The sequence below is a fragment of the Bufo bufo genome, chromosome 5, assembly GCF_905171765.1.
Source record: "Bufo bufo chromosome 5, aBufBuf1.1, whole genome shotgun sequence".
NCBI lineage: Eukaryota > Metazoa > Chordata > Amphibia > Anura > Bufonidae > Bufo > Bufo bufo.
Genome location: NC_053393.1, coordinates 547,441,618 through 547,463,108, shown reverse-complemented (window position 1 = coordinate 547,463,108; position 21,491 = coordinate 547,441,618). Strand labels below are relative to the sequence as shown.

General features: G+C 43.1%; 1 long non-coding RNA gene across 1 annotated transcript; it reads right to left on the bottom strand.

The window, feature by feature from the left end:
• Positions 1-20,199: 20,199 nt before the first annotated feature.
• Positions 20,200-20,798, bottom strand: LOC121000762. The gene is made up of 3 exons (XR_005778896.1): positions 20,666-20,798; positions 20,504-20,554; positions 20,200-20,326 (listed from the first exon to the last, which is right to left on the bottom strand). It is a non-coding gene; the product is annotated as an uncharacterized LOC121000762 (long non-coding RNA).
• Between the last annotated feature and the right edge of the window lie 693 nt (positions 20,799-21,491).

The following is a 21,491-nucleotide window of genomic DNA, read 5'->3' as shown; positions in this document are numbered from 1 at the left end:
CCTAGGAACAGTTTCACTTTCAGCTTGGGCATTCCATGCAGACAGCTCCACCTAGTGGTCATACAGAGGTGCTGCGCCCCCCACATAAACTGATCATGAAACCAGAATTTCTAAGGGGCACTGATAAGGGGGGGGGGCGGGCGTAATCCCTGACAAAAAGGGTCCCACATAGCAAGGAACGCCATTAACCCTTTAATGACCAGCTATTTTTCTTTTTCACTATTTGTGATTTTTTTTTTCTCACTGCCACAGCTGTATGACGCCTAGTTTTATGTGGGAGAAATTAGATTTTTTTATTTTTGAGAACATTTGTATTGTATATACTTTTTTTTTGTTTACATTGCAAATATAGAAAAAGCCATTTTGGACGTTGCTTTTTTTTTTTTACTTTATTGTTACTTAATTTCGGTCATGTGGATACCTAATAAGTGGGTTTTTTGTCACTTATTTTTGTCAATTTTTCTGTCACTTACAATCGCTTATTTATTATCATTCATGCAAGCTTTTTTTTTTTAATACCTTTTTTTAAACAAAAACCCCATTAGGAATTACTCTCTTACATATTATTTAATACTTATAATGTATTAGCGTATTCCCATATACCATGGAACAGTTTTTGTCCATCTGACAGCCGCCATTTGTGCCGGATCACAGGCGTCTGCCATTGACGGTCCGCTATGGAGGTCAGTGTAAAGGGGCAGATCGCTGTGGAGGTCTCTGTTCAGGGGGCCGGGAATGGTGGAGGTCACAGTTAAGGGATTGAAATCTATGGTCAGTCTTAAGGGGCGGGCCCCTGTGGAGGTCACTGTCAAGGGGGCGGGCCCCTGTGGAGGTCACTGTTAAATGGGAAATGATTTCAGCGCAGATGCAGCCTGGCACAAAATCCACACTGAAACCCGCGCCTAAAATCCTCAGTGTGATCTAGTCTGCATGACGGCGCTGGTCTGTCGAGAAATGTCCGCACCAGACAGCGATACACAGGGATCTCAAGTCTCCCGGAGGTTCAGGGAGTCTCCCGCTATTACATAGCGGCTCCCTGACACCCGCATGTGAAACAATACATCCCGGAAAGGTTCACTGATAGCAGAGAGAGAAGAGAAGTGACAGGACACAGTTTAGATTACAGGTTGAATTAACCCTTTAGGGTCAAATTGGCTTCTCAAGGAGATCTATATGTTAAAGGCATCCCTCCTTCTGTCTCATTCAGTAGCTATACAACTATTGAGAGAGATGTATTTTTTTTAAATACATTTACACATTTAACCCTCCATTTTAATTATATTATTTACCCCAGTGTTAAATTCACACCCCCTGGATGCTTTAATCATATATATAAATATGATCATCCCATAGAGCAAAGTGTGCAGATACTGCATATGTTTGGAAAATGTAATAAAAAGTTCGTGAAAAAAAAAAAAAAAGAAAACCTCCCTGAAATTAGTTTTTGCAGGTTGGGATGTCTGGATATACGTGTTCTCTTACCAGCAGCTCCGGTGTCCACCGCCTCACCCCGGTAATGGAGTCACAGCCTAGGAACAGTTTCACTTTCAGCTTGGGCATTCCATGCAGACAGCTCCACCTAGTGGTCATACAGAGGTGCTGCGCCCCCCACATAAACTGATCATGAAAGCAGAGGGGGGGGGGCGTTATCCCTGACAAAAAGGGTCCCACATAGCAAGGAACTCCATTAACCATTTAATGACCAGCTATTTTTCTTTTTCACTATTTGCTTCTCCATGTTTAAGCAGCCATACCTTTTTTTTTTTTTTCACTGCCATGGCTGTATGACGCCTAGTTTTATGTGGGAGAAATGTGATTTTTTTTTTTTACGCTGTTTGAGAACATTTTTATTGTATATACCTTTTTTTTTGCAAATATAGAAAAAGCCATTTTGGATTTATTTTTATTTTTTTTTTCACTTTATTGTTGACACTGTGCAAATTTCACACTGAATAACCTGTTGTGATTCACCTGAGGCCGATCATTTAAATATGTTTTGGACCTGTACAGAACTAGAAGAATATCGGAGGGCAATACACAACATTAACGGAGGTGATGGGCGTTGCTACACAGAGGTGGGTGTGGTTATCGGTTTGGGGTCGTGGCCGGTGAGGTCCGGCTTTCTTGGGTGAAGCCAGTGGCCACCCTATGCTCCACCCGCCTGGACATCCTGTGCAGTGACATCATGTGCAGGCAGCGCAGTGGCAGTATGACAAGGCAGGGTGATGTTTAACCACCTCCGGACCGCCTAACGCAGATTCGCGTTCCGGAGGTGGCAGCGCTGCGCACAATCACGCATATACGCGTCATCTCGCGAGACGCGAGATTTCGCTTAAAGCCGGCCCGCGCATGCGCATCGCGGGCCGGCAAAATTAAAAGAAGAAGTTCGTCACCAGCCTGCCAGCAACGATCATTGGCTGGCAGGCTGGCGATTTTTAAAAAATCCAATCACAAGCCATATAACAGATCGTATTAGTAAATATGATCTGTTATATGGCTTCTCTGCTTCTCTGCTGGTCCTTTTCGTCGGTTGGATCCAGCAGAGGAGCAGACTTCACAGTGAGTAGCACCAACACTACACCTTAGCCCCAGATCACCCCCCTGCACCCCAATTAACCCTTTGATCACCCCTTTGATCGCCCCTGTCAATCACTATTGAAAGGAAAAAAAGTGATCAGTGTAAACTGTCACTTTTTTTTTTTCACTGGTATTGGCTGTTAGGTTTTAGGGATAGTTTAGGCCCCTTGGTTAGGTAGTTAGCGTCAGTTAGCGCCCACCGCACCGCAGTCACTTATTCGCTGTTTAGCGTATCGCTAATCAGCATTTGTACTTTTATAGTATCTGTAAGTGATCAAAACTGATCACGGTCAGATCTATAATAGTATTAGTGTCACTTTAGTTCGCCCTCAACCCAAAACGCAGTGTTTGCCCGATCAGGCCTGATCGGTCGCCCACACGTGCGTTCACCCACGCCCACCCCGCCACAGTGACAAAAAATATATATTTTTTGATCACTGCACATTCACTTTACACGCACTGCGGCGATAAAAAAATCAGTTTTGATATTTTTTATCAACCGCAGCGGCCTCCGGTACTTCGCTAGCCTCCCCTTTGTAAGACAGGTTTGCTTTTTTTCTTGGGTAGTCTCAGGGAATACCCCTAAATTTAGTAGTCCAAATGTCAAACAGGGGGTATTCTTCTGAAGAGGCCTACAGGCTTCTGACCCAGTCGGATGAGGAGTGGGAACCCTCATCTGACGAATCTAGTGGGTCAGAATATGAACCTGTAGAAAGCAGTGGCTCTCTGACCCAAAGTTCGGACGAGGAGGTGGAGGTCCCTGATAGAACCAGGCGTACCCGGCCCCGTGTCGCTAGACCACAGGTTATGCAGGATCCGCTTCAAGAGCAGCAGAGTGGGGCTGTCGCTGCCGGATCACGTGGTGAGGCATACACCAGCAGCGCAGCCCTTCCTGGACCTAGTACCAACACTGCCGTACAACATGGTGACGTGGCGAGCACCAGAAGGGCAGTTGAAGCTGTTACGGTGGCACGTGCAGTAGTTACCCCGTCGCAGCCACCGCACAGACAGGCCCGTAGAGCCCCTAGAATCCCTGAGGTGCTGGCAAACCCTGATTGGCAGTCACCAACTTCAGCCGCACCTGTAGTTCCCCCTTTCACCGCCCAGTCTGGAGTTCGGGTTGAGACGGCTCAAATCGGTTCGGCCCTGGGATTTTTTGAGCTGTTCTTGACTGCGGACTTAGTCGTGGCAGAGACAAACCGGTATGCCACACAATTTATATCCGCCAACCCGGGAAGCTTTTATGCCCAGCCTTTCCGGTGGAAACCAGTCCAAGTTTCCGAACTGAAATTTTTTTTGGGCCTTCTCCTCAACATGGGCCTGACAAAAAAGCATGAATTGCGGTCATATTGGTCCACGAACCCGATTCATCACATGCCCATGTTCTCTGCTGCTATGTCCAGGGCACGATTTGAGGCCATCCTCCGTTTCCTGCATTTTAGCGACAACACCACCTCCCGTCCCAGAGGCCACCCAGCTTTTGACCGGCTCCACAAAATTCGGCCCCTCATAGACCATTTCAACCAGAAATTTGCAGATTTGTATACCCCCGAGCAAAACATCTGCGTAGACGAGTCCCTAATACATTTTACCGGGCGCCTTGGCTTCAAACAATACATCCCAAGCAAGCGTGCCCGGTATGGGGTCAAATTGTATAAGCTCTGTGAAAGGGCCACAGGCTATACCCACAAATTTCGGATCTATGAGGGAAAAGATCAGACCCTGGAGCCGGTCGGTTGCCCTGACTACCTGGGGAGCAGTGGGAAGACAGTCTGGGACTTGGTGTCACCCTTATTCGGCAAGGGGTACCATCTTTATGTGGACAATTTTTACACAAGTGTGGCCCTCTTTAGGCATTTGTTTCTAGAACGGATTTGCGCCTGTGGCACCGCGCGAACTAGTCGCGTGGGCTTCCCCCAACGGCTTGTAACCACCCGTCTTGCAAGGGGGGAGAGGGCTGCCTTGTGTAACGAAGAACTGCTCGCGGTGAAATGGAGAGACAAGCGTGACGTTTACATGCTCTCCTCCATTCACGCAGACACGACAATCCAAATTGAGCGAGCAACCCGTGTCATTGAAAAGCCCCTCTGTGTCCACGACTATAATTTGCTCATGGGAGGGGTGGACTTCAATGACCAGATGTTGTCTCCGTATTTAGTTTCCCGCAGAACCAGACGCTGGTATAAGAAGGTGTCTGTATATTTAATTCAATTGGCGCTGTATAATAGTTTTGTTCTCTACAGTAAGGCTGGGAGAACAGGATCCTTCCTCAAATTCCAGGAAGAGATCATCGAGAACCTCCTTTACCCAGGAGGTTCCGTGGCCCCATCCACCAGTGTAGTTAGCCGTCTACACGAGCGACATTTCCCCAGTGTCGTTCCTGGTACCTCAACCCAACCGTCACCCCGAAAAAGATGTTGTGTCTGTAGCAGGAGTGGAATAAGGCGTGACACCCGCTATTTCTGTCCTGACTGTCCTGACCACCCTGCCCTATGCTTTGGTGAGTGTTTCCGGAAGTACCACACACAGGTACACCTAGCATAGGGATTGCATCTCACAGGACAGGCACACAGGGCTATTAGGGCCCTTTTACTCTCAGCTGCTGCAAACCTCTCCTTTCACCTGGGATAAAGTGCATAACGTACTTCGCCACATCTCTGGGCGATTTGCGCTTTGCACATTGTCCCATGGGGAAGGAGAGGTTTGTTCTGTAAAGGTAAAAAAAACTAAACAAAAAAAAAATTACCGGTAAGTAAAAAAGTTAAAAAAGTTTAAAAAAAGTTAATATGTTCTGTTCTAAAGTTAATAAAGTTATTGCGTTGCGGCCTGGTTTTTTCTTTTTTGTTTTGTTTTTTTTACCTTCAGGTGGACCAACCGATCGACTAGCTGCAGCACTGATGTGCATTCTGACAGAAGCATTGCGCTGCTGTCAGATTAGACGCAAGTCGGTGTATGCGGCGCTGCAAGACGAGATTTCTCCTCTGCAGTAAAAGATACGTTTGCCGAGGCATATGAGCTGAGGAGGTGGCGGTGTTCATATACTTTGGCAAACACTTTGTATATATAAAAAAATAAATCCCGGCAATGATTTATTCATCCACATCGATTGATGTGAATGGAGAAATCGGGTTTGCCAGGGCATACGAGCTGAAGTGGGTATGGATGTTGGGCGGAGCTCCTATGTCCTGGCAGACGCCTTTCCCCTCCTTTTTCTTTTTTTGGCAAAGATTTTTTCATCCACATTGATCGATGCGAATGAAGAAATCTGTGCCGTTCATTTTTTTCTTTCAGCCCAGAGGCTGAACGGAAAAACAAAATCTCATTACCCGTATGCTCAATATAAGGAGAATAGCAGAAACTCCTAATGCTGGGCATACATGTAATGATTGTGGAGACCCTCAAATGCCAGGGCAGTACAAACACCCCACAAATGACCCCATTTTGGAAAGAAGACACCCCAAGGTATTCGCTGAGGGGCATATTGAGTCCATGAAAGATTGAAATTTTTGTCCCAAGTTAGCGGAAAGGGAGACTTTGTGAGAAAAAAATCAAAAAATTCAATTTCCGCTAACTTGTGGCAAAAAATTTTTTTTTCTATGAACTCGCCATGCCCCTCATTGAATACCTTGGGGTGTCTTCTTTCCAAAATGGGGTCACATGTGGGGTATTTATACTGCCCTGGCATTTTAGGGGCCCCAAAGCGTGAGAAGAAGTCTGGTATCCAAATGTCTAAAAATGCCCTCCTAAAAGGAATTTGGGCACCTTTGCCCACCTAGGCTGCAAAAAAGTGTCACACATCTGGTATCTCTGTATTCAGGAGAAGTTGAGGAATGTGTTTTGGGGTGTCATTTTACATATACCCATGCTGGGTGAGATAAATATCTTGGTCAAATGCCAACTTTGTATAAAAAAAATGGGAAAAGTTGTCTTTTGCCAAGATATTTATCTCACCCAGCATGGCTATATGTAAAAAGACACCCCAAAACACATTCCTCAACTTCTCCTGAATACGGAGATACCAGATGTGTGACACTTTTTTGCAGCCTAGGTGGGCAAAGGGGCCCACATTCCAAAGAGCACCTTTCGGATTTCACAGGTCATTTTTTACAGAATTTGATTTCAAACTCCTTACCACACATTTGGGCCCCTAGAATGCCAGGGCAGTATAACTACCCCACAAGTGACCCCATTTTGGAAAGAAGACACCCCAAGGTATTCCGTGAGGGGCATGGCGAGTTCCTAGAATTTTTTATTTTTTGTCACAAGTTAGTGGAAAATGATGATTTTTTTTTTTTTTTTCATATAAAGTCTCATATTCCACTAACTTGTGACAAAAAATAAAAACTTCCATGAACTCACTATGCCCATCAGCGAATACCTTGGGGTCTCTTCTTTCCAAAATGGGGTCACTTGTGGGGTAGTTATACTGCCCTGGCATTCTAGGGGCCCAAATGTGTGGTAAGGAGTTTGAAATCAAATTCTGTAAAAAATGACCTGTGAAATCCGAAAGGTGCTCTTTGGAATATGGGCCCCTTTGCCCACCTAGGCTGCAAAAAAGTGTCACACATCTGGTATCTCCGTACTCAGGAGAAGTTGGGGAATGTGTCTTGGGGTGTCATTTTACCTATACCCATGCTGGGTGAGAGAAATATCTTGGCAAAAGACAACTTTTCCCATTTTTTTATACAAAGTTGGCATTTGACCAAGATATTTATCTCACCCAGTATGGGTATATGTAAAAAGACACCCCAAAACACATTCCTCAACTTCTCCTTAATACAGAGATACCAGATGTGTGACACTTTTTTGCAGCCTAGGTGGGCAAAGGGGCCCATATTCCAAAGAGCACCTTTCGGATTTCACAGGTAATTTTTTACAGAATTTGATTTCAAACTCCTTAACACACATTTGGGCCCCTAGAATGCCAGGGCAGTATAACTACCCCACAAGTGACCCCATTTTGGAAAGAAGAGACCCCAAGGTATTTCGTGATGGGCATAGTGAGTTCATAGAACTTTTTATTTTTTGTCACAAGTTAGTGGAATATGAGACTTTGTAAGAAAAAAAAATAAAAAATCATCATTTTCCGCTAACTTGTGACAAAAAATAAAAAGTTCTATGAACTCACTATGCCCATCAGCGAATACCTTAGGGTGTGTACTTTCCGAAATGGGGTCATTTGTGGGGTGTTTGTACTGTCTGGGCATTGTAGAACCGCAGGAAACATGACAGGTGCTCAGAAAGTCAGAGCTGCTTCAAAAAGCGGAGATTCACATTTTTGTACCATAGTTTGTAAACGCTATAACTTTTACCCAAACCATTTTTTTTTTTACCCAAACATTTTTTTTTTTATCAAAGACATGTAGAACAATAAATTTAGAGCAAAATTTATATATGGATCTCGTTTTTTTTGCAAAATTTTACAACTGAAAGTGAAAAATGTCATTTTTTTTGCAAAAAAATTGTTAAATTTCGATTAATAACAAAAAAAGTAAAAAATGTCAGCAGCAATGAAATACCACCAAATGAAAGCTCTATTAGTGAGAAGAAAAGGAGGTAAAATTCATTTGGGTGGTAAGTTGCATGACCGAGCAATAAACGGTGAAAGTAGTGTAGGTCAGAAGTGTAAAAAGTGGCCTGGTCTTTCAGGGTGTTTAAGCACTGGGGGCTGAGGTGGTTAAAGGGACCACGACTGCTGCAATTTTGAAGTGAGGAAATGAGTGGGCCCCCTAATGAACAGTGCTAATGAACACTTGCTTGGGTATGCCCGGTGGTGACGCCGGCCCTCGGAGGGACGGTGACTTTCTCCTTGCAGCTCACGCTTAGACAGCACAGTGCTGCTGTCTGAGAGTGAGCTGTTCAAAAGTACATCCCTGTGTCCGTCCAGGCCCTGCGCCGGACGGAGGACAGAGAGTCTGAAAGATGGACTGTCCAGCCTAAAACCGGACCTCTGGCTACCCTAGAGGCAGGCTGCTGAGGAGGTCACAATTAAGGGGACGAGAGTTTGGTGTGAATCAGGTATTTTCTGTAGTTCTCTCTTCTCATCAGTTTAATCCCTGTTACGTCCCCAATCTGGGGTCCATTTATTAAATAGATTTTTCGAACGGGGAGATGGTTATATAAAAGCTGGCTCCCTCCCCTTTGTTTGAATTTACGCCACGGTCACTACGTCTGCGCCGTGCAATTTACTGTCACACCCGATATGAGTGCTATTTTCTGTAGTTCTCTCTTCTCATCAGTTTAATCCCTGTTACGTCCCATATCAGGGTGGGATTGCCTTTTGTGAAAAAAAATTTAGGCCAGGTACCTTCGACTGCCTTCACAGTGACAGACCAAACTCTGATACACCAAACTGAATTGATTTTAGGAACCGGGAGATGGAAAAAGCAGCTTGGTCGGTCCTCTTACTCCCAAGTTGGGGCACTGCGCGTGCACGGAGCAATGTGCTGTGACACCCTATATGAGTGGTGTCTTAACTAGTACTATTCCTATCAGTTTAATCCCTGTTACGTCCCCTATCCGGGGACGTGTGTCGAATTGATTAACCATTGTCGAATTAACGAACCATTACGACATCCTGGAATAATTTAGTTCCGAGCTTTGTACTTGCTTTGTATTGGAATTGATGGGGATTTTTTAAATTGTCTGCATTATTTCTAATAAACTATTAAGAGACTTTATTATGATTTTTTTATTTTATGTATTAAAAACCCACCCATACAACTTAATAAAAATAAATAAAAAAATGTAAGTTTTTTCTATGAAAAATTATCCAGCTTTTGGTCTGATCATAATGAAGCAACGGCCTTATCATCTGGGGTGTGGCAACATTGCCAACACACTCAGAGGTGATGATCGCTTCATTGTGATACGCAAGCCCCTTCACCACAACAAGGTAACGATCACGAAGAGGAATTGACACTTGTATGTGCCTTTTTTTTTTTGTTTTGTTTTTGCAGCCACAGTGCAGCACCAGAGGCCAGAAAAATTAGGCATGTACACATGCCTGAAAAATAATGTTATTGTTGCAGCCGCTGTTGTAGCAGCGGTCGGAAAAATTGATATTTTCAAGGCAGAAAGGTGACTAAAACATTGCGGCTTGAACCCTAGTTGGTGGCGGAGAATTCACAAAAGTCATCCGGTATGCAGACATTAAATACAGCAGCGTGGGGACCATTTTGAGGCCAAGGCATGTCATCAGGTCTTTTGTTAGTCAAACGTATCCCCCACTGTCAGTCCCTTCGGGATTCATGCCTCATTCATCTTAATGAAGTTGAGGTAATCAACACTTTTTTGACCGAGGCGACTTCTTTTGTCAGTGACAATGCCTCCTGCTGCACTGAAGGTCCTTTCTGACAGGACACTTGAAGCGGGGCAGGCCAGAAGTTCTATCGCAAACTGGGATAGCTCAGGCCACAGGTCAAGCCTGCACACCCAGTAGTCAAGGGGTTCATCGCTCCTCAGAGTGTCGATATCTGCAGTTAAGGCGAGGTAGTCTGCTACCTGTCGGTCGAGTCGTTCTCTAAGGCTGGATCCCGAAGGGCTGTGGCGATGTGTAGGACTGAAAAAGCTCTGCATGTCCTCCATCAACAACACATCTGTAAAGCATCCTGTCCTTGCCGCCGTGGTCGTGGTAGGAGGAGGATTACTTTCACCTCTTCCCCTGTTAGATTCCCGTTGTGCTGTGACATCCCCCTTATACGCTGTGTAAAGCATATTTTTTTGTTTTGTTTTGAACTGCTGCATCCTTTCTGACTTTCGGTAAGTTGGTAACATTTCCGCCACTTTCTGCTTATACTGGGGGTTTCTACTCTAGGGGTGCATCAGGGGGGCTTCAAATGGGACATGGTGTCAAAAAAACTGTCCAGCAAAAACTGCCTTCCAAAAACCATATGGCGTTCCTTTCCTTCTGCGCCCTGCCGTGTGGCCATACAGCAGTGTTAGACCACATATGGGGTGTTTCTGTAAACTACAGAATCAGGGCAATAAATATTGAGTTTTGTTTGGCTGTTACCCTTGCTTTGTTACTGGAATGGTTTAAAATGAAAAATTTGCCAAAAAATAGCTGTTTTGGCCCTGTTTTATTTTTTATTATTTACAACGTTCATCTAACAGATTAGATCATGTGCTATTTTTATAGAGCAGGTTCTTACTGACGCAGGGATACATAATATGTTTACTTTTTTTTATTTATTTAAGTTTTACACAATAATATCATTTTTGAAACAAAAAAAATCATTTTAGTGTCTCCATAGTCTGAGAGCCATAGTTTTTTTTTATTTTTTGGGTTATTGTCTTAGGTAGGGGCTCATTATTTGCGGGATGAGATGATGGTTAGATTGGTACTATTTTAGGGTGCATACACCTTTTTGATTGCTTGCTATTACACTTTTTGTAATGTAAGGTGACAAAAAATTGCTTTTTTTTACGTCGTTTTTATTTTTAATTTTTTTAACAGTGTTCACCTGAGGGGTTACGTCATGTGATATTTTTATAGAGCAGGTTATTACAGACGCGGTGATACTTAATATGTCTACTTTTCTTTTCTTTTTTTTTATGCTTAACATAAAAAAGCATTTTTGAAACAAAAAAAATCATGTTTTAGTCTGAGAGCCATAATTTTTTTTATTTTTGGGGCGATTGTCTTAGGTAGGGGCAATTTTTTTGCGGGATGAGGTGGCGGTTAGATTGGCACTATTTTGGGGGGGCATACGCCTTTTTGATCGCTTAGTGTCGCACTTTTACTGATGTAAGGTACCAAAAAAATTGGTTATTTTGCACAGTTTTTATTTTATTTTTTTGACGGTGTTCATCTGAGGGGTTTGGTCATGTGATATGTTTGTAGAGCCAACAATACGGATGCGGCAATACATAAATATGTGTACTTTTATTTTTTTCCCTATTTTTTTACAAATTTTTTTTTACTTTATTTTGGGAAAAGGACGCTTTTTTTTATTTACTTGAAACTGAATTTTTTTTGAAAAATGTATTTATTTAACTTTTTTTTACACTTTATTTTTTGTGCCACTCTGGGACTTCAACTTCTGGGGTCTGATCCCCTTTACAATGCATTCCAATACTTCTGCATTCTCCACCGGAAGGCAGCCACGATGCCTAAGGAAGACATCGCGCTGCCTTCCATGCCGTCGGGTCCCCATTACAGCAGCGCGGGGACCCGATGGCTTCCACAATCGCCGCCGGAATGACCAGTAAACGCTGCAAGCCGCAGGTCTGAATTGACCTGCGGTTTGCAGCGATCACCAATAGGGGGGGGTCACAGGACCCCTCTCAGCATTGTCACAGGATGCCTGCTGAATTATTTCAGCCAGCACTCTGTTCTAATCACCGCCTAAAGGACTCGGACAACAGGGCGCTCCTGACAAGAGTCCTGTAGAGACAAGTGAGGGAAGCACAAGGAGTTCGAGTTTTTTCCTTGGGTAAATTTTTTGAACATTAATAAAACATGGCTCAGCTAATTTTGATTAACCTGAGAAAGGAAAGGGGAAAAAGGAATAGCATCACAGGACCTCTGATGCTGAAGCTAAGGCAGCCACTCTATATCCTGCAGCTGTGATACGATAGTGCAGGTTTCCTGCCTGCCTGAGGCTGTGGCCCCTTCTGCCCAGATGATCCTGCTGGAGCAGAGGAGGACCTCTGGCTCCAGTGTTGATGGCAAATAGGCTTCAGGGGGCAATCTGGTACTGTTCTGGTGCTAATGCTATGCTTATTTTGTTGGTTGATTCTTGGCAAATACATTTTGTACAAATTTATTTGGGCCCATCTGCCGGCGTCAAGGCGATCTCTATGAGATGGGAACCTAACACTAAATACTACCTGGTGTAGTGCCATATGGTCCGCCTTAAAATTCAGGGAATGAAGGTTCCACGTGCATGCTGGATCCACTCTGCCTTTTAACATTTTTTTGTACCAAAATGGCCTCCATTAAATCCAGGGAATGCAGGTACCACATGTATGCGAGTATGGACCCAGCATGCATGTGGAACCGGCATTTCCTGTATTTTATGGCGGCCAGTATGGTACTATAACAGGTAGTATTTAGTGTTAGATTCCTGTCTTACAGAGATCGCCTTGATGTTTGGCAGACTGGACCAAATAATTTTGTACAAATTATATTTGCCAAGAATCTCTAACTAACAAAATAAACAAAGCATTAGCACCAGAATATTTTCTATAACTATGGCATTATTGTACTTTAATTGTGTTTGAAGAGTGCTGTTGCATTGTCTTTTTTTCTTTGTGTGTGCAGCTATGGCATTGGGGTGTGCTGACTGACCCCTATTTTTATGTAAAAAAGGCCACACTGCATTTCTAAAGGTCTTCTAAGCATCAAGAACCCATAAGCATAGTAGGTGGTTGTGCTGGGTTTTGGGCCAGTACTGTGGACGTGACGGCCAGTCTAAGAGTTGAAAAGTTGAGCATCGCAGAGCAAACGGGGAAGTATTAGCTAGAAACGATTCGCTAATGTTTTCACCTAGAGTTTATAATCGTGGTCAAGCAATGAAATTGGGCAGAAAGATTGAGTCTTCAAGGGATCTCTACCAGGTTCATGGAGATCTGTCCAGGAGTCAGTAACACAATGAATAGGAGTCAGATGAGTAAAAACCGAGTTAAGTAGTCCAGTTAGGACCGGTATTGTCAGGGGACAGGATGTTTTGTAATACTCTGCCGAAAGACCATCTGGATCCGGTGTTTTACCATTCAATGCCACAAAAATGGCCCACCGAACCTCCTCCTCCATGATAGCAGAATCCAATGAGTATAGAAAAGAATTAAAGGAGTTATACAACTTAAAACTTTTACTCAGTCCCCATTAGAGTAGCCGGAACAGTAGGGTGGTCATACTTACTTGGTACCTGCGTTACGGCTTAGTTGCTCCATGACTGCCTATGCAGGTCCAGGGTCTCTGGGAAACAACAGTAATTTGCTGCAGCGGTCAAGTGCCACATCGTCAACAGGATGCTGATTCTCAAAGACCCCGGACCTGCGGAGGTGGATGTGGAGCGATGGAGCTAGAAACCAGTGGTGGAGACCAGATAAGTGTGAACACCACCTGAGGTCTGGACACTGAAGGCATCTGTTAAAAGGTTTAAAGATGGATAACCACTTTAATAATGGGGAGGAGAGCAGGGACTGCCCTGTAGAGGTCTTCATAGTAATCACTGAATATTTAAGCAATTTATACAGGATTAGCAGTAACTGTGCCAGTCAGAGGGTTCTGCAACTGGGTGACTGGTTTATAAAGTTGACTAGATTTAGTAAGGGCCGCTAATAATTTACCCGTCTTATTGCCCAAACAATAGAATTTAATATATGATATCTGCATCTGACAATGTGAAGAAAATAATCGTGGAATCCAGCTTCCCATAAAAACAATGGCCCAGATTCAGGTAGATTTGCCCATTACTTACACCTGAGCCGCTCAGCTGAATTTCTCTGCGCTGGAGCAATTTTGCCAAATTGCCACCTGATTCAGGAATCGTTTGTTCATTTAATTTGCTCCTGTTTAAGGCAAAGCTGAGGGCGCAAGGCCGTGCAAGTAAAAGTGGGTGTGCCCCTATGTAAATGAGGAATTTTCGGCTCAGCAGAGGTTTGCTAGCATAATTTCAGGGCAAATCCTGCTCAGCTGCTTGCACTGAGCAAATAAATAGGAGCAGACTTGCGCAGGTTCTTTGCTGAATTTCATCCTGCTTTTTCCTCCCCCCCCCTCCTCCCCCCACCCCACCATCCCCACCCCATGCCTCCTCCGCACCACGGAGATTGAGGAGCCAGAGCCGGGGCACCCTTGGCCCAAAGAAAAAAACAAAAAAATAATTTTATGTCTACATTTTTTTGCTCAACACAATATGATTTTTTTATTATTTTTCTATATGCTCAGGGTATGAGATTATTTTTTATTTATATGCTCAGGATATGAGTTTCTATTTTTTTTTATATGCTCAGGATATGAGTTTTTATATTTATTTGTAGTCCCTACACCCGAAAATGTGGGTGCTCTGCTTGTTCAGATCGTCTGTCTAGGTGCTGCTGAAGTTGCGCGCTCCTTCAGATGACATTTGGCCATCTTTTGCTAACTTGCCCCTGCTTTTAACAGGAGCAAGTTTGCCCAGGGAAAAAAGCTTGCACGCTTCCAGCGCAAGATGCGCATCACACGCGCATGTTTCTGAATCATCGGCAGTACCTAATTTGCATATTCGCTGAGGGAATTCCATGAAGGCGCAACTTACACCCCGCGCAAAATTGCACGAAAATTGCGCAGGAACAGCTAGGCTGCGTGCGCGGGAAAATGGCCGCATTTCAGGCTTAACCGCTTCACGTCCGCCCATAGACTATAAACGTCCTATGGGTGGACGTCTATTTCTGAACGGACGTTCCAGAACGTCTTTTCAGAAAGTGCAGCTGCACGCTAATCGTGCAGCTGCTGATCGGGTTGCCCGCTGTCAGTGACAGCAGGGCAACCCTAAGGCAAGGCAGGGACAGTTCCCAGGTGTCCCTGCCTTCACGATCGCTGCAGACACAGCGCTCACCGAGCGCTGTGTCTGCAGAGAAGGAAGCGCTGTGCGCTTCCTGTTCCGGCCCGGCGGTCATGTGACCGCCGGGACCGGAGAGTGCAGGGGCTGTGTGAGGTCTCTCAGAGACCTCGATCAGCCCTGCTGTGAGGCTGTACAGCGCTGGATTGCTGCTGTACAGCCTCTCTAGGGGTGCATTTCCACTGTAACTGGGGCTACTATGTCAGCCCCAGTTACAGGAGAAATCAACTGTGAAAAAAAAAAAGAAAAAGTGAAGCAAATGTCCCCCAGAGGTCTTGTATGACCTTATGGGGGACGAAAAGGGTTAAAAAAAATAAAAAAAATAAAGGGTTGAAAAAATAAAATAAAATAAAGTTTCACATGTAAAAAAAAAAAAGTTCCCAAGTAAGGAATAAAAAAAAAAAATTAAAAATAGAAAAAATAAAATAAAATAGACATATTAGGTATCGCCGCGTCCGTAAAAACCAGCTCTATAAAAGTATCACATGACCTAACCCCTCGGGTGAACACCGTAAAAAAAAAAAAACTGTCAAAACAAGCAATTTTTGTCACCTTGCATCACAAAAGGTGCAACACCAAGTGATCAAAAACGCGTATGTCCCACAAAATAGTACCAATAAAACCGTCACCTCATCCCGCAAAAAATGAGCCCCTACATAAGAAAATCTCTTAAAAAATAAAAAAACTATAGCTCTTAGAACATGGAGACACTAAAACATCATTTTTTTGGTTTCAAAAATGCTATTATTGTGTTAAAGTGAAACAAATAAAAAAAAGTATACATATTAGGTATTGCCGCGTCCGTAAAAAACAGCTCTATAAAAATATCACATGACCTAACCCCTCGGGTGAAGACCGTAAAAAAAAAAAAAAAAAAAACTGTGTCAAAACAAGCAATTTTTGTCACCTTGCATCACAAAAGGTGCAACACCAAGTGATCAAAAATGCGTATGTCCCACAAAATAGTACCAATAAAACCGTCACCTCATCCCGCAAAAAATGAGCCCCTACATAAGAAAATCTCTCAAAAAATAAAAAAAATATAGCTCTCAGAACATGGACACATTAAAACATAATTTTTTTGTTTCAAAAATGCTATTATTGTGTAAAACTTTAATAAATGAGAAAAAGTATACATATTAGGTATCGCCACGTCCGTAACAATCTGCTCTATAAAAATGTCACTTGACTGAACCCCTCAGGTGAACGCTGTAAAAATAAATAAATATAAACTGTGCTAAAACAACCAATTTTTTGGTCACCTTGCCCCATAAAGTGTTATAATGAATGATCAAAAAATCATATGTACCCAAAAATAGTACTAATAAAACTGGCACCTTATCCCCTAGTTTCCAAAATGGGGTCACTTCTTGGGAGTTTCTACTGTAAGGGTGCATCAGGGGGCTTCAAATGGGACATGGCATCTAAAAACCATGTGGAGTTCCTTTTCTTCTGCGCCCTGCCGTGTGCCCATACAGCAGTTTATGACCACATGTGGGGTGTTTCTGTAAACCGCAGAATCTGGGTAATAAATATTGAGTTTTGTTTGGCTGTTAACCATCGATGTGTTAAAGAAAAAAATTGATTAAAATGGAAAATCTGCCAAAAAAGTGAAATTTAAAAATTTGATCTCCATTTTCCTTTAATTCTTGTGGAACGCCTAAAGGGTTAACAAAGTTTGTAAAATCGGTTTTGAATACCTTGAGGGGTGTAGTTTCTACAATGGGGTCATTTATGGGGGTATCCACTATGTAGGCCCCACAAAGTGACTTCAGACCTGAACTGGTCCTTATAAAGTGGGTTTTGGCAATTTTCTTATAAATTTGAAGAATTGCTTCTAAACTTCTAAGCCTTCTAACGTCCTAAAAAAATAAAATGACATTTCCAAAATGATGCCAACATAAAGTAGACATATGGGGAATGTTAAATAATAAATATTTTATGAGGTATCACTTTCTGTTTTAAAAGCAGAGAAATTGAAATTTAGAAAATTGCGAATTTTTCTCATTTTTGGGTAAATTTGGGATTTTTTCATAAATAAAGGTGAAATATTTTGACTCAAATTTATGACTATCATGAAGTACAATGTGTCACGAGAAAACAATCTCTGAATGACTTGGATAAATAAAGGCGTTCCAAAGTTATTACCACATAAAGTGAGATATGTCAGTTTTGCAAAATTTGGCCTGGTCAGGAAGGGGGCAAATGGCCCGGATGGCAAGTGGTTAACTGGTTTACAGAATCAGCCGCAAATTTGCATAGGAGCAAATCAGTACTTGCGCGGCGCAAATCACACTTGTTCCCGCGCAAGTGCTTCTTGAATCTGGGCCAATGTCTTTATTTCTTTAGCGGTAAAAGCATATTCATGACACCAAAATTCTACGCGTTTCGGACAGTGAAATATTAGTCCTTAATCATGACTTACAAAAGGGAGAAAGAACACTTCCTTTTAAACATAGTAACACCTGATGCTGATTATTCACTTACGTCACATGGTTGTGAGGGGGAGGGGAACCTCAGCAAAACACCCAATACGTGCATTAAAAATTACTTGTAAAAGTTGCTATTTATATTATAAAACGAAGTCATATTTCTTGTTCAAACCATTGGGTGCGTAGCTCCCCAAACTGAACATCCAATATGCTTCTCTGCTCAAGAGCTTGCGCTTATGGTCGCCTCCTCTGATAGGCCGAGACTCTCTTCCCTGGACAGAAAAAGCCGCAGTATTCTGCTTGTGAACTCGCAAAATGTAAACGGGCGGCAGAAACATTTCGCATTTTAAAATGGGGAATGTCTGAAAGATGTTTACGTACCCTAGTTTTAATCTGCTTTGTGGTACATCCCACGTATTGTAGATGGCATTCATTACATGTAATGACATATATCGCAAAGTCAATGTTGCAATTGAGGAGTTGTTTTATCTTATGGATTTTACCATTGGTTGTGTACATGATACTTTTACTGATATCCATATACCCACAGCATATACACCTATTACTGCCGCATTTATAGTTCCCTTTATAGGATAACCATGTCTGCTGGGATTTAGGGTGGTCATAGAATAGACTCGGGTTAATCTTTTGTCCCGCCGTAGGGGCCCTGTGTGCTACACACCGGACTCCCGAGGACACTATCCCGTCCCACCCCTGATCACCAGTAAGGACTGGTAAGTGACAAACCTTCATGTATTCTTCACTGTAATTGGTTACAAAGGTAATTGTTTTTTCTCTGTCAGAGGCCAAATTTTTTATTTTTTTTGTTTGTTCCTATTCCTATTTTATTTTTATTATTTTTATTTTTACTAGTTGACTGTTTATTTGGAAACACTAGATCATGTCTATTAAGGGACAGGGCTGATGCAATGGCAACCTCTATATCTTTGGTGCGGTATTGTCTCGCCTGCAATCTCCTTCCAATGACTTGTGCCTACTCCATATAACCCAAATCATCGGATCATTTCCCTCCTTGGTATATTTTTTACCCTATGGGGAGGGGGGGGTGGCAAGGCATTGCCAGAAGAGTGGTGCTGCCTGCAGTGTCTTTCCTGAAAGTGGAAGTCAAACCACTCCCGTGGTAACGTCCCCCTGGAGGCAAAGATCCAAAAACGAAATAGATGTATTATAGGACAAACTAAATTTTATAGAGTCTGTGCACTGGTTTAAGAAGTCTCCAGACAATGGTATGTCAGCCACATCTCCTCTCCACACCATCAACAAATCATCGATGTAGCGTCCATACCATTTGATGGAGATAAAAAATGGATTAGTCTCTGCAAATAAAAATGTTTCTCCCACCATGCCATGAAAATATTTGCAACTGATGGTGAGAATTTAGCACCCATGGAAACTCCAGAAATCTGGAGGAAGAAGTCTCCATTGAACATAAAGAAATTATGCTTTAATAAAAGAATCAGAGAATGAAACGATATATAAAAGAGTCCAGAAGATGTTCAGCCATGGAGTATTCCTGTGGTGTCTCCGTAGAAGGGGATAAGACAAGCGCACCTCGGGCCTGTAACCAGGAGTTATGTATTTCATCAAACCCTTTCTCCTTCTTTCTACACGAGAGATAACGGACTGTTATACTTTTTATCCTTTATTTATTATTTCAGTTTTTTTCTATTTATTAGATTTCTATATTCTATCTTTTATTACATGTATTTCTTCTTATATCTATGTCCGGGCAGCAGGATGTATGTCCCCATATAAAGGGGACTCAGGGCAGCCATCAGATAATGTCTGTACACAGGGATGCAGAGAAGACATGGTTGGTGTGTCCTCTGCCTGCCCACCAGCCGCCTCTATTGAAGAGATTTCCTCTGATGTCAGCAGTTTCCTCCAGTGCAGGACCCAGCACCATCTTCATATTCTTCTCCTCTTTGCTGAGATCTTCAGGTGAAGTTCATGGTGTTGCTGAGGACGCCATGAGGACCAGACTTCTCATATTCCGCTTATTCGCCGGTGTCATCATAACTGCAGCAGCAGAAGAACCTGAGGCATCTGCAGGAGATAAGACCGGAGGGGGGTCATGAGAGTGGAGAGGTCAAGTGGTGACAGTGGGGACTGAAGAAGAGAGGGGTAGTAGGTCCTAGAGATACGAGCTGATTACGGTGAGTCCTGCTGATGAGTCCCCCCACAATCAGCTGGTATCACTGGAGGAAACATTTAGGGAACTCTTCTGGGACAGTCAAGTGATCACCAGAGGGTAGGAAATGTCCTCTATAGCGAGAGGGGCCCTCTGTGATGCATCTCTGCTCGGGATGATAGAGAGGATGCTGACGGGGGAACCTCAAATATTTTCTGCATTTGCCCTCATAGAAGGAGTACAGGGGGTCATGTTAATTTGTGTACTTACCTTGTTAGTCTGTTTCTGCTGCTCTTTCTGATGCTGCTTGGAAAAGTAAGAATAGATTTTTTTTTTATTCCCTGCATCGGCAAACACAGTGGGGTCCTAGTGCCCCAAAAAACTATCTTTCCCTCGTCCCTAGTTCATGAACGTTTAATGCATTAAATCAATTATTTCTGTGGCCAATAGGGGGAGCTCATTGCAGGCTGATGTATCATAGAGTTCACTGTGTAAACCCCTATGCAGTGAGCTCCTTCAAGTGGCAGTTACAGGTAGACTGAAGGTAAATTATTACTTACCTGCTGCTCTTGTTTTGTCTTCTCAGGCAATTTGGTGTCCACCAACCGCGTCTTGTCCTAAAGGAAAGATTAAAGTAGATAAGATCAGCTCCATGTGATGACAGGATCAGTCTATACAGTTCTGTACACGGAGACTGTCCTGTGTCATGTCCTGTGGACTCTAAATGAGGCAGAGCTCAAAGCGGGAAAGTATGTGACCACTAAAATTCAGTCTTACTTATTCTATAAACTTACTGGGTGGTCTCCTCAGTTGGTCGGGCCGGCATCGCCTCTATGTCCAATGGTCTATAATGAAAAAAACTGTTCTGACAACAATGTATGGGCTCCGATCACATAGTTATATATACCTTTATCTGGAAATATTATCAGCTCATTATATATAGACTCTGTACTCACCTTGCTGTGTTCTCAGCTTGTTCCTCCTCTACAATCTCTTTCTCCTCTACTTCCTCCGCTCCCACCTTTTCCTTTTCCATTTCCTCTCTAGCCTTTTCCTCTTTCACTTCCTCCTCTCCCGCCTTTTCCTCCTCCGCCACCTTCTTCTCCTCCTCTTCTTCCTCCAGTTCTATTTCCTCCTTGCTATTAGACATAGAACATACATTATATCAGGACTTTGTTCTCACCTTTATTAGGGGAGGATTTTAGATGGGATATTTTTTCCTCTTAGAGAATGGGATAAACCTCAATGATCCTCAGTGTGATGCTCTATGGTCTGGTTTTGAGGTAAAAAAGTTAGTGCCCCCCTCCCCCCCTTGCCCAGGCTCCAGCATTGCCAGTTCCTCCCTGCCCGGTTTATACACTTACATAGTGTCCATCTTAAAGGGTGGCTCCAATTTCTTCACTGTTCGTATCCTATAATAGAAAACAGCTCTGGTTACTGGAACTGCTCAATATACACCCCAAATATAAGATGTGGCAAGACTGGTGCCCCCTTTGATCATTATCACATTTACTAGTAATAATTTATATCCATGACATCACAACATAATTAACCCCTTGCATCTGGAAAGTTTTATCTCAGATAAATAGACTGATATTAAATTCAGAAGCTTTCCTTCTACCTTCCTTTAGAGGACACAGGAGAATTGTCCTTTCTATAAATATACATGTCACATATGGTGGGGGACAACTCCTAGATCACCTTGTAAGGCAGACGCCTATATTGCCCTATTATTCTATGATATAATCACCTTACTGGCAGCTCGGAGCCCTTCACCGTCCA